The following is a 14,285-nucleotide window of genomic DNA, read 5'->3' on the forward strand; positions in this document are numbered from 1 at the left end:
TGATATAATAAAAAGCTTCCTCTTCCACCCATTTGCTTGTTTTTACTTTTCAACCATTAATAATAGATTATTATTATTATAGAATAATTGTAGTGCTACGTTGACCTTTTACTTGTAGATTATTCTAATAGCCTGTGGTGTTGCATGGTTGCTGCCACTGCAAGACACAGTCCACTTTTCGACACCGATATTGATGCTAAATACAAAGAATTTTTTTAAAAAACAAGTGAAAAGCATCAGAATGTCTATCGGTGTGTACACCGCAAAGAAAGCATCAGTATGGGCATCGGTAAGTGCATGTTCTTGATGTCAGTGTGGGCATCGGTATATACTGACATTGCAGTGTCGGTATATACCCACGTTTTTTTTAAAAAATCTGGGGAAGGATGGGGGTCAACGTTAGCTTAGGTGTAGCCAATTGCAGAACTATTTTCGAGGCCATTTTGGGGCCGCAATGCGATGCGCTTCTAGGTGAATATTTGAATTTTTTGCAGACCCACGCTCTCGCCGGAAATTTTCCCGACATCATGAAGGCACACTGGCGTAATAATGAGACACAAACTATTTGTTCAAAACACTGCATAGCTTGACACATGGCATCTCTGCACTACTTCGTGCAGTGGAGTCTCTGGCCTACGTCGCCTGATCGCTTATTATCGCGCAGCCTTTTACTGCAGCTTTGTCACTGGGCATACACATCATTATGAACACCGCCACAGCGTAGTCTCTAGCTTGACCACCTGTCATCATGCAGCCTTTTGCCTCTTCTTTGCCTGTAGCCCATGCAAATCATAGGTTGGCTTAGAGAGACCACCGCGTTGGTTTTTGGCATATCATTCTGAGCATCGCCTCAGGGCAGTCTTTGGTGTGACCACCTGTCATCGACCAGAATTCAAGGTTGTCTTGGAGAGACCACCGTGCTAGTTCTTGGAGTTATAGCTTCGTTACCTATTTTTACATATTACGGGAGGAGATCTATGAAAGCCACCGTGCTCGTTCTTGGAGTTATATACTTGCGTACTAAGGAAAATGTATTCCGTTGTGCAACCAAGCAAAATGCAATTGACAATATGGCCCTTGAGGGGTCCCATTTAGGAGCAAGGGCCATATCTACGTGCATTATACAATATCCAGGATGCCACTAGACAGAAATGGAGCATGTTGATATGGCCCTTGCCCTTAGAGGGGAACCCTCAAGGGCCATATCATCAATTGAATTTTTTGAAAGTTTAATTGTACTTTTTTAGATGTATCTCCATGCAACCACAACGGTGGGGTCAGAGTTATTTTAGCGCTATTTTGGTCATAAACCAAGGAAATTATAGTCCTTCTTTCCTAGTATTTTAGTCCTTATTGCTATAAATATAAATGATGGAAAAAGTATAATTTATCAAGTGAAAATTGAGCAAAAGAGATTACAATGTACATTTACGTCCAATAACAGGTTATATAAAAATTATCAACTAATTATACCGAGTGAGGGAGAGGTACTACAAAGTCCAACTCCCACCTCTCAAAAGGTCTATATGTTGGAATAGGCTTCCCCTCCCCCTCCCCCTCCCCCTCCTCGTCGGCCCCTCCCAAAGGGTCTCCAATAGTGCGAGCATTTCTATTCCACGTGAGTGCAACACAATCACCTTATATGAGAAGGCATACATTATTGGGATCACAAAGCATCGAGGGGGGGACCAACTAGGCATGTTGAAGATGAGTGGGTGAGTAGAAGATGAGAAGGGGAGCAGATGCAGTGATGAGAGTTGGAGGAGGGAGCATGGAGCAAGGGTAGAAAAGAGAGAGAGGATAGAGGAGGGGTGTGGAGCAAAGTATCAGAGCATGGGCGGATCAAAGCAACATAGTATGATGCCAAATGCCATGGATCTTATATATATTATAAAGTTCGAGCCATCATGGTGGCTGGAGCCCAGGGTTCCATCCATAGTAATTGCAGGCCACCGTGGTGGAATCCACTAGATGGGCTGGTAATCATGAAGAAGATGCCATGTCGTGCCACTACGGTGGCTGGTAATTAACTTAGCCACGACAGACGTGGATGATGAGAGCCACCACCAGGCAGTAATTCTCATTACCATGTCTAATCACTCATTACCATGCACTCTAGTTCTCTACTGAGCATGCGAGCCTAGTGACTAGTAATTTTTACTACACTCGTAGTGATCATGCATGCTAAAGCACGATGGTGGGTGAGCGGTGGCACAGTGGAATCGTAGCCACCACGACAAACATGGCTGATGACAGCCACCACCATCGGGCAGTAATTCCCACAAAAGTAAATCATGAAGCCTAATCATCTCTAATCCCTCATTACCATAATTTACTGCACTCGTAGTAATCATGCATGCAAGCCCGGTGGTGGTAACTGGAAGCTGAGTAATTGCAGGCCATTGTGGTGGTTGGTAATTAACTAACAACCCAGTGGATCTTAGCCGCCACCACCTCTAATCATTCATTACCATGCATGTCAGTACTTCCGCCTTGAATTATTCAAAATGTGAGCCAACCACCGTGGTGGCTCTCGCCTTGACAGTAGTCGGGCTACAATCACCACGGTGGCTCTCACCTTGACAGTGTAGTCAACTATTCCATTCCCTTAACCGTTTCCTCTTATATCCCTCTCGAACATTTCATCTCAAGCCTCCACTATTCCATTTCCTTCACTGCTTCATCTTCTATCCCTCTTGACCATTTCTTTCTTCCTTGCACTCTTCCTGCAACTTCTATCCCCTCTCGTAATGGACCCTACATAGTTCGAGAGCTCCTCACACAGTCTTTCCTCCCCCTTTGCAGCACAGTGCCAGAGCCCCTCCTCCCCTCATCTTGAAATCGTGACATATGGGAGCTCCTCTCTCGCTATTCAAAAGCCCAATTTGAATGCTCTCCAAAACTTCACCATGATGGTGCAGGAGGTGAACGTGAAGGAGGGCAACTAGTCTATCAAGGTCACAAGATTACCATCAATGAAAGAGTGATTGAAAAGGCTCTAGGAATTTCTGGAGGCAGTATGCAAGCACACTTTTTTGAGAAGCAGTGGAAGAGATAGGATATTCTAGACGTATACCCCAACACTCATATTAGTAAACATGGTGGAGTCAAGATTTTGAGCTTGCCAATAGACCTCCAAGATGTATTGAAGAAGACAATATTTACTTCTTTCCTGATACAAGAGGAACCTGCAAGTTTTGGCAGGTTCAAGCAGCAGTAGAGCAATTGAAAGAACGTGATGTATCTTTCTCAAGGGCGATCTCCAAGAGCATGTTAACCAACCTGAAGAAGTGTGTGGATGGAAAGTCCCAATTGTCATCTCAGTCCGCTGGAGTTGCAATGCACCTAATGCCTTCCACGCTCAAAGAGATTTTTGAGCAATATGAGAAGCAAATGTCTCAAAAGGTAACTTTTCTACAAGAGAAAGCCACCGATGTAGCAAAGGCAATGCAACTTGAGAAAAGTGTCAGGGAAGGTGTAGAAGCCAAGGTAGAGAAGGCACAAGTGAGGGCCTTGCAGGCACAAGAGCAAGCTAAGGCTGCCACAGAATTGGTTGACATGGAAAGGCATAGAAGAGAAGAAGTACAGAAGCGCATGAAGGAGCTCTAAGATAGGCTCGAAGAAGTGAGAAATGACGGGGACATGGTGGACAAGGAGCTAGAAAAGATGTGAAAGGACCTTGAAGATCAGAGAGCTAAAAAGGAGGGTCTTTACAAACAGATCTGCAACATGCAGAACTCATTGAACATTGAAAAAGACTAGATGATGGAGGAGCTAAAAAGGGAGAATGCAGAAACCAAAAAGGTGATGCAGGAACTGCGAGAGAGCTTCGAGGCCAGGAAGGATGGGGCAGAGAGCAACCGGGGTGGAGAAGACAATGAGGCAACTCCCCAGGCTAGGAATGATGCAGAGAGCAGCCACCACGGTGGAGCAAGTTCCAGCCACCGCAGTGGAGAAATTTGCAGTAGCCACGGTGAGGGTTGTTTTTATGAAACACTGTTGGAAGTCCAAAGAGCATGCTACAATACCCTGCAAGAAGATCACGATAGATGTTTGCACAAGCTTGTCGTGGCTTTTGACAGTTTTATGAAAAGCAATCTGTCGCCCTGCAAGATTTCCAAACTAGAGTGGAAGTCTTGGAAACCGCCCATGAAGAAGTTTTTCAGGAATTTACGAAAGTTCAACAGATGCTGAGGGATGCTGATGAAGCTGTTGCACAGAGTGAGCAAAAAGTGGAGGAGATGAAGGAGAACATCTGCAACCTTAGGATGAGGGAGGAAGGAATCAAGAAGCGACTTCGTCATGTACAGAGTAAGACTATGGTATTGATGGCTGCAATAGTTAAATCAGATGTCTATCTTGCTATGCAGCAAGGTCTGAAATGCATGGTCTACCATACCCCCATCATAGATGACTGCTATATCCGATGGCTTGCATGCTACCACCCTATGCACATTTTTTGCTTTGGAGTGTGGGTGCATACAAAATCGCTATGTAGAGAATGCCGTTTGCCATTGCCCAAGTCATGGATAGATCAAATGTGCTTGCCTACTATAGCTATCTATGACAAAAAAGTAGATGTTGCATCTCAATTTGCCATTTGGGCAAAAGATCTTAAGGGCAAGGAGCTCAAATTGAAGAAGGCCAAGGCCGTGGAACCTGACTGCAAGGAAAAGGAGCCTGAAGGGAGGAGCCAACCCTCTTCCAGAAAGGAACAAAAAGGGTCGAGCCTACAACGAGGAAGCTCAAATCAAGGAAAGAGGAAGCGGCATGAAGGGAAGGAGTCTTTGAGATTGTAATCTATGTAATATGTGTGTAATCTATTGAATTGTTAATCTTCTCTAGAGTTTACTTGGGCAATGTTTTCTTAGCTAAGTGACTAGATAGTTCTTTGATCCACACCAGCGCGATGATAATAATGAGATGAAAGATTTTGATTTGACACGTAATGTGAGACAAAAAATTTTGATTAGATCACTAATGTAAGACTGAAAGGTGGGGAAACTCAGGCTGAAAATCAGAATCTTTTGGTGGCTGTAGATCAACTGCTAATGGCTGAATTGCAGCCTCCACAAACTCATCAAAATCTCAATGAAAGATTTCAATTAGACAACTAATGTGAGATGAAAGATTTAGATTAGACAACTAACATGAGACTGAAGAATGAGAAGGTCGGGCTCAATGAACTCTCTCCCTATTTAAGTGCAGTGCAGCACAACTAAGAGCCCATTACGAAATCTAGCCCCAAAACTCTATACACTGATCCACCTACTGTGAATCTATGGCATACCCAAAAGACTTTGGAAATTGGAATGCTTTTGTACTATCTAAAAACGATGTGAATCTATGGCAAACCCAGAAAAAGAGGAAAATAGCTGCAAGGAGGACATGCTTCAGTGGTGGGTGTATTACTTGGAGCCGGCACAGACGGTGATTATTAATTTCTGTGGCTATTGTTTTTTCTGCTCCTTTAAGGTAATTGTCAAGCTCATGATGTAGGTTTCTTTTGGTAGGACATGAAAGAGGCTCAAAGATGTATAGCCATTGTTTGTGACTCCATGTGAACGTAGAGGAAAAATTTGAACTCGATCCCATGTCTTCACAGGTGCAATGTTCTCACAATCATCATGATTCCCTATGATGCACACACTGCAGAAACAAGAAAGTTTTCTCGTTTTAATCAATTGGTTGTTTGAAAAGCCCCATAGGCTGTGCAGGCCACGAACTCCTTTAATTTCTAAAGTCGCTCTCTTTGCAGCTAGTTGATCTAAGCAATGCACCCCTTTCACTTTCTATAGGCCATTTCTCAGGTTAGAGAGCATCGCCTCTTGGGCGTGCATCTCCCGAGGTATTGGTAGGGTTGTTACTCTACGAAGTTTAGGGTGCAGGCTAAAGCTTATGAAGACTCGAGACTGCTAATCACCTGAATGGCCTGATGTTGCTGCCTCGAATGCTCCCACCAATCGTGACACCATAGCTCGTGTTCTTCGCTCCAATGGCAATGATCGAATGGGTGCATCTGCAATCGCTTCTTGCTGCTACTCTGCAAGGAGTCTTCTTTGTTCTCGTTGTTTCTCCCTTCATAGATGTTGCAAAAGTGTCTTCCATTACCGATTCGATACCGTGCCAATGCTTTCCTTGTCCTGCACTCTGTTCCTTGTGCCTTGACTTGGCTTTTCAGCTTTCCTATCTCACAACCTCTGTCTGCTTCTCTTGCAAGCCATGGCGAGCTACATGTTGCCATTGAGGCCATGGCCACAATCAGTCCAAAATACACCTAGAGAAGCTACTTTTAGTGAGGCAAGCAAAGAATAGAAGACAACTTACCCGAAAGAAGACAATGGCAAACCAAAGTCTACGCAAGGTCACGACGAGGTGTGTGCGGGTTGCAGGGCATTTTCAGGGCAGGGGTAGGTTGCAAGTGCTTAAATCTTCTAAGATTTAATGTGCAAGAGGTGTGGAAATTCAAAATTTACGAGAATTGCAAAATTTTAGCCGTCGGTTTTTCCCCCTCCGACAATACACATCAGCAGAATTGGATATCCCAAATAAGTGCAATGTGGCCTAAAATGCTTCAAAACACAAATAGGCCAAAGGGAATGCTATCGGGTTTGATGCCATGTATTATTAAATGCAATGACCTTTGGCATGCTTATGAGCCATATAGCAAGCAAGTGCATCGAAAAAGAAACAATTCAAAATTGTAAATACTATTTGATTTATTAAAATATATTTGTACATGCACAAATTGCACTTTTCCAACTTCTTCCATTTTAGGGTGAATCTAGATACCAATACTAATAGCTATCAATGTTTTAAGACCACCATGAACTAGTTCCAATAGTTTGGATTCCAAATTTTCAATCCATTTTGGTTTTCAACAAATCAAAAGAAAGTTATGGAGCGCGCCCTCAAATGGGTATCCATCACTTTAGCACAACATTAGAGGCCCATTAACCCATGCATAATGATCTCATTTAGGTGTGTCCTTGGGTTGAGGAGAAGCTCATGTAGTGTACTTTAGAATGATTACTTGGTTGCATGTATCTATAGAACAAAATTTTGATGTTTTTGAATAAATTGCTATATCCTATAGTCTTTAGGATGCATGCTTCACATGTAACATAGCACTTATAATGGTTTAATAGTCTCATTCCAAATCCTTATTCCATAATTTTCTCCTCTCATGTTCAAGTTTGGAATGTGTACTACAACTTGAAGACAAAGTTTGCTGAATTCCATTGAGCAATGCATAAGTTATGGGTCATGCAAGATACCCATATACAGAAAAGTCTCTAAACCTTGCCAAAAATGGCTAGACCCAAGCAAACAATGACTGATGGGGCTTGTTTCAATCCCATCCTGCCCCACAATTTTTTTTTTCATTAGAATCATGATTAAATGTTACAAAAGAGGTCTACAAATCATGTTACAATGATACAAAAAGGTCTACAAAATGGAAAAAGTGCCGGAGTTAAAACTGGCAAATCTACTGAAGTAATGAAACACAAAATGGCAAAAGTGCCAAACTCAAAAATGGCAAATTTGTCAAAGTAATGGGCTACAAATGGAAAAAGTGTCAGAATACAAAATGACAAAATGTCCTATTCTAATAGTGCTCCTCCTTCGAACTCTCCTCGCCCTCCTAGTCTGTGCCATCTCTACATAGGCCTGATCCCTCGCCCTCCTCTTCTATGAGCCTCTCGTCTTCTTCTTGAGATCCAATATCCAAGTCTAGATCTCCAGTTGGGGTCGAAGTTATCTCCCTAAGAATGAAACAAGTTAGGAAATCAGATAAGAGCATTGATTTCTAAGACAATGAATATGATACTCAAATGATAATGATGAGGATTAGGGTATACTCACATGACGCTCCGCCACCTTTTGCCAATTGATTCTATATCCTTCTTTCTCCTTCTCCTTAAGCCAAGGCTTGTGGCTCCAATCTTGAATGCCCTTCTATACTCATCGTCATCCGGAGGTCTACCAATCACAGATTGTTTTGGATCCAAATTCAAGGAGTTAGATATGAATGACAAAACATTTGAATGAGTGAACATATTAGATATTCAATAGAAGATAAATATATACTTACCACCCATGCCTCATTAGCTAGTTTGCCACCACTCTCAAGGTACGAAGAACCTACAGTCTCCAAACATCTCCGCGCTACCCTTCGCTGAGTTGCGGACGCATCTAGATTCTCCTTGAAGTCCTTCTTCTGTTTCTTCCAATCTTTTGAATCTTCCCACCTTGGCTTGTTCTTACCTTTCTTAACATCATCCCTTAAATCATATCTATGAGACCTTAGCAGCTCTCCCATGAGCGTAAGTATGGCATTCACTCAAAATCATACCCACGAGGGTTGGAAAATTTTTGCAGAAGGGCTTCCATGATGGCATTCTTGAGAGTGTGAGAGAGTGATCGAGAGATTGAGTGTTCTTTTCCGCCTAGAGAACCTTTGCTTTCTTTGATAGAGAAATTATGTCCATTGGTGAGAGATTTCCATCATAGAGAGATTTAGATTCATTATTCACTTCATTCCGTTAAGAGAAAGATAGGGAGAGTTCCATAAGATTGAGATTTGGAGGAGGAAATCTTGTCTTTGAGAGAAAAAGAGAGAGTTGTTGATGGAAAGAAAAGCCAGGGAGTAAGAGTCCTTTTTTTGAGAGTTTGAGGACTGGAGAGGGACATACTACAACTCAACTCAACTACACACGACAAACCTTTGAGCTCCGGATTCCTGAGCTCAAAGCCCTGCAACAACGAAGCTCACCAAATGGCAGTATTTCACAAAGAGAAGCGTCTCACCAGCCTGCTCTAATAACTTCGCATTGCACCAACTACGACTCAAGTGCTATGCTCATAGGCTCTTAGCTCCAGCACATAGAACTTCTCAATGCCAAGAAGCTTTGAGTGGCTTACCTCTTCGCCATACACTGTGCCAACCCATGACTCTGCAAGCCCACGGCACCACGGGCAATGCCCAAGGCATATGAGCCTCTCCACCAGCCGAACAACTTATGCAAATAAAACACAACAACAAGGGCTAACCTCTCAGACTTCAACCTAGCACTCGAACTCCAAAAGTCAGAACGGCGGCTCTCTCTGCCCGTGTGCTCCATCTCTTGGAGACCCAACTCACCAACAACTCTGGTGCCTCCATACGCCTCTACAAGCAGCCAATGCTCCTCACGGCCGATTCTACAGGCGAATGCCTTGCCTCTCCAAACTAGAGCAGCTCCCTCCATTGACTCCTGTATGCAAGCCTCTACAACAAGCTTAGACGGAATAGCCAGCATACGCTCCTTCTCAAGCAACGACTTGAGTCTCTCCTAGCCTCCAACAGCTCCATCAGCAGGCCCCTCATTGTGCCACATCATCTTAGCCTCATGCCACGTGTCATCACACCTTATTTGCCATGTGTCACCCCTATCCTTGTGCCACATCAGCAAACCCTATCTTGTTGCCATGTCAGCACATTGTCTGCCACATCAGCAGTCCACATCATCTGGCCATGTCATCTGTGCCACATCATCTACCATGTCACCTTTGCCACATCAACATTGCCACATCAACTACCACATCATCAGTGCCATGTCATCTACTGACATCATCATCTATACCACCTCAGTTGTCCAGTCAGCACTGACCTCTACAGGCACACATAGTGCTCCACAGTCACTTCATATGACCACTCCTACCACCTCAGCATAGGCTCCACTGGCACACCTCTTGCTAGGCATAGTGCCATATCATCACTACATGTGACCCACAGTGACACATCATCATTGAGCACATTTGCACTCCTTTTGCCCCTCCACCTAGATCAAGTCATATCTCTTGATCTAGGAAGAATTTGAGGGCGCTCCAAAAAGAAAAGTCACTCGTTTTTTTGTGCTCTACGTACTCATCACATCATACATACATTTCAGTGCAAGTTACACTCACATTTGATCCTCGCCGAAAAAACCAATTCCTTCATGCACATTCGCCTCTACATCAACACATCTGACCTAGCACTTAAAAAGAACAAAAGAAAAGGAATTATTTGCTGTTCTTTCATCGATCGATGGTTGGTATAGGTCTAGATCAGAGTAGACTAGATCGCCATAGAGGGGACACTTTGAATTTCCCCAAGTTGCCAATCTAAGCCATGCCCAAAATTCTCGACTAGTACCTACTCGAAGTCAGTCCATATGCTCACATATAGTTCCACATCATTACATTACCTGAAACCTTACGTTCATCAGTTCACTGAGCAGACTTTAGAGAGTATAAAGACATTGTAGATTGTCTCAGTGGGTAGATAGCACTTGATTTCACACACACATGCCACCATTTTAAAGCCTATTTGGCTATCTCACGGCATCGTGCACATCATTTCAGCCTTGTAAAGCCTCTTGGCTATTCCCGGCATCATTGCCACAAGCCTTGTAATACAGATCAGATTCTATATATTGCAGTTCTATCTTCACTGACAGTTCAAAGATTTCACTTGGTACAGTCAGTGTATTTGCAGTTGATTCATACAGAGATTTTCATGACACTTTTGAGTACATTTCTTGCACCATGTCTATGACTAGCAACCTCAATCTAGAGGCATCTGCTGAGTTAGAAAACTCCAATTACGGTACATGGAAATACCAACTGAAGACCATTCTTGTACTTCAGGACAAATGGGAGTATGTCGACAGGTCTACACCTAGACCATTGGTCAATCCAGCTGCCAGTAGCTCTACTCTATCTATTGTCACAGCACCAGCAATGGGATCTACAACTACACAAACAGTTTTTGCACCAGTAGCAGATCCTGCCATTGCCCGAGCTCAAGTAGAATGGGATAAGAAAGACAAGTACGCCTATCATTTGATCAAGAAGAATGTGCAAGATGTCATGCTAGTAGAGCTCAACACAGTCAAGACATCGAAAGAAGCATGGGATATGTTCACAACTCTCTATGAGTCCAAGAACACATCTAGGATTCTCACCCTGAGAAATTAAATCAGCTATAGTTTCCACAACAGCAGTGAAACTGGTCATGCTTATGTACTCCGCATAAAAGACTACAACAATCAACTTGTAGCAGTAGGAGAGACTATGAATCGCGAGAAATGGTTCAAGTAATTCTGAATGGACTAGGAGAGGAATATGAGAATGTAGTCGAGTGTGTTGCCATTCAACGACAAATTCCGACACTGGAAGAACTTCAGTCAGTCCTTCCTAAAGAACTCAGGACTCAAGCTATTCAAGCACGTAAAGGTCATTCTATTGATCAGGCATTCACAACTTCATACAGAAGCAGAGGTAGAGGCAAAGGTGGATCATACCAGAAAAGTGATCATCATTAGCAACAAAATCAAAGTCAGCATTAGCATCATCCTCAGCAACATCAGAATCAGCAAAGATGAAATCATTCCAACCAAGGAAGATTTCAAGGATGAGGGAATGCATCCACCAACATGTCAAACATCCAGTGCAACTACTGTCACAAGTTTGGACACTATGAAAGAGATTATTGCAAGAAGCAGTACGACCAAGGTGGTCAATCCAACCCAGGGAGTTTCCAAGGCAGAGGAAATCATCATGGTGGACATTCTAGTCATAGTCATTTTGCAAATGAACATGGGAATATGTTTCTTACAAGCGAGGAAATGCATCAGACTGATACAGTGTACCTAAACACTGATTTCAATCCCAAAGAGGATTATAGCTATCAAGTCGACCAAGTGGAATAGGATCCTTGGTATATCGATTAGCGGTGCATCATCTCACATGACAAATCATTAGGAATGGTTCACAGAAATGAAGCCATTAGAAGGATAGAAAAATGACATCTACATAGCAGACAATACACCAAATCCGGTTCAAGGGACAGGTGTTATCCCTATGAACAATTTCATTGGTATGAAAGGATTAGTGAAAGATGTGCTCTATGTTCCGAAGCTCAGTAAGAACCTCTTGTCAGTAGGTCAAATGATGGAACACAATTACAAAGTCATCTTCGACGATGATGAATGCACTATCAGAGACAAATCCAAAAGACGTTAGCTAGTAGCAAAAGGTGTCAAGGAAGGATGCTTATACAGAATGCTAGCTACAATACCAAATAAGCATGCCATGTCAGCTCAACCGCAACAACAAATGCCACTATCTACGAAATGACACAAGAGATATGGTCCCTCCTCACTTTTCTCTTTTTCATTCCTCTCATTTCTAAGGTTCTTGCTTCCACCCCCAAGAACATAAAAAGCCACCTCGTCTTTCCTAAAGTTTCCTAACTCTCCCAATCTCCTCAGCCTCACTAAACTCAAAGAAGATCGAAGAACGGTTGAGAAGTTCAAAGCAAAGAATATAAAGGAGAGCGAGATCGGGGAGAGAGATCAAGAATTAAAAGCATGAGAGGACACCTCGACTTCAAAGACAAATTCAACGGCTCGACAAATATTAGGGAAGTGGGCACTACATTTTTTCTCTCTGACATAAAGTGTTCCGCTTTATAATTTTTGGAAAATACACATCTTTAAAATGACAACTCTAGAAAGGGATAATATAATTAGGGAGGCAGAGGAAAGGGCTCGAAAGGGAAAAGCAATAGTTGGAGAGGAAATACATGAGGAGGTACAAATTGAAAATCAAGAGGATAATGTGGAAATGGAGGACATAGACTACGATGATTATGAAATTCCATATACGGAATTCACTAAACTTGAAACTCAAACACAAAATATAGAGACACAGCTAGGAGTTATCAGTGATACATTGAAAACCCTAGCTGGAGGTATAACTATGATAGCCGATCCTCAAATCGGTATCTATTACTGAAAAATTACTGATTCCTCCTAATCCAGTTGAGAGGTCCACCTCTCAACTTAGAGAAACCTCAAATATTTTTAAGGACTTAAAACCACCAATTTTCAATAGGGAAGAAAAGGAGCATAATAAAGATGCGATTAATACGTTCTTGCAAAAGTGGTAAGACTTCCACTGACTCAGGAATACACCTCCTGAAAATCAAGTCGTGGAAGCAAGTCTTTCCCTTGGAAATAAAGCCTATAAATGGTGGATGAGCCTCAGGGAGAGTGAAAGAATTCGTAGGTATTGGACTGAGTTTGAACAAGCCTTCCTAAAATAGTTTTTACCGAAAAATGAATTAGAAACAGCGTGGGAGGCTTGGGACAATTGCACTATGGGTAAAACCACTCTAGTCCAATACATAGCGAACTATAGGGAGGCAGTCCTTAAGCTGAAGGGAATTGATGAATTCCAAAAGATAAGGGGTTTCATGAGAGGTCTCAAAGACACTTATAAGGTTGATGTGAAAAGAAATTCTCCTAGAACCTTCGAGGAAGCCGTTAAGTATGCCCAAATATACGACGATACGATAGGGAAATTCAGAGTTGGAACTTTAGAGCAAACAGGATTTGTTCCAAAGTTCAATAAATTTCTGAATTTGAAAAGGAAGGGGCACTTTAAGAAAGAGATTCCTGAGGCACCACCTAAGAAACCTCAAACAGAAAATTATCCTCTAACACTTATTTCATTAATTTTGGACTCATATGTCTACTTTTGGACTATTCCTTAAAATCCTTCCCAAATGAAAAGTTTACTTTATGAAACTGTCATTTGAGAATCAAAAGTTTACTTTCTGGCACTATCATTTTCACATAATACATTTCAAAATATCTCTCTACAATGTTGTACAAATAATGCAAAAACTACTATTAAATCCTAAATTTGTATTTCTTGTTTATAAGAATCATATTCTTAAAATAAAAATCCGAGTTATTAGTTTAAATCCATGAAAACCATGCTATTGAGGATTCACAACATTTTAAAAATGTATACATAAGAGACCTGTAAGACTCTTTTTACTTTCAATGCAGAAAACTATAACACTCTTGAATATTCAAGAAATTAAAAGGTTTATATAGACATGAGACATGATGGAAGCCTCTTTTATACTCCAAAAAATAGCAATAGCTATGCTTGCAATTTTACATTATCATGTCATAAGTTTTACAACAAATATTGCTCTGGATGAGTCTTTGTACAAAGGATCTCTTGTGGCCTTTTCAATAATTTAATTTTTCCTTTACAATGAGTTTAGTACAAATGGGCGATCCAAACATTTGCTTGTTTGAATGTCCTTTTCTATCATGATCATAGAAATGAATGATCCAAACATTTGCTTGTTCAGAATGTTCTTTCTGTCGTCATTTGTCGCTTGGGTGCCATCTTCATTCACTCTCATCTGACTACCACCACCACCTTCACTCTTTCTC

This window comes from Dipteris shenzhenensis, chromosome 25 (assembly GCF_047967505.1).
Source record: "Dipteris shenzhenensis isolate YYH24624 ecotype China chromosome 25, Dip_SZ_1.0, whole genome shotgun sequence".
NCBI classification, from domain to species: domain Eukaryota; kingdom Viridiplantae; phylum Streptophyta; class Polypodiopsida; order Gleicheniales; family Dipteridaceae; genus Dipteris; species Dipteris shenzhenensis.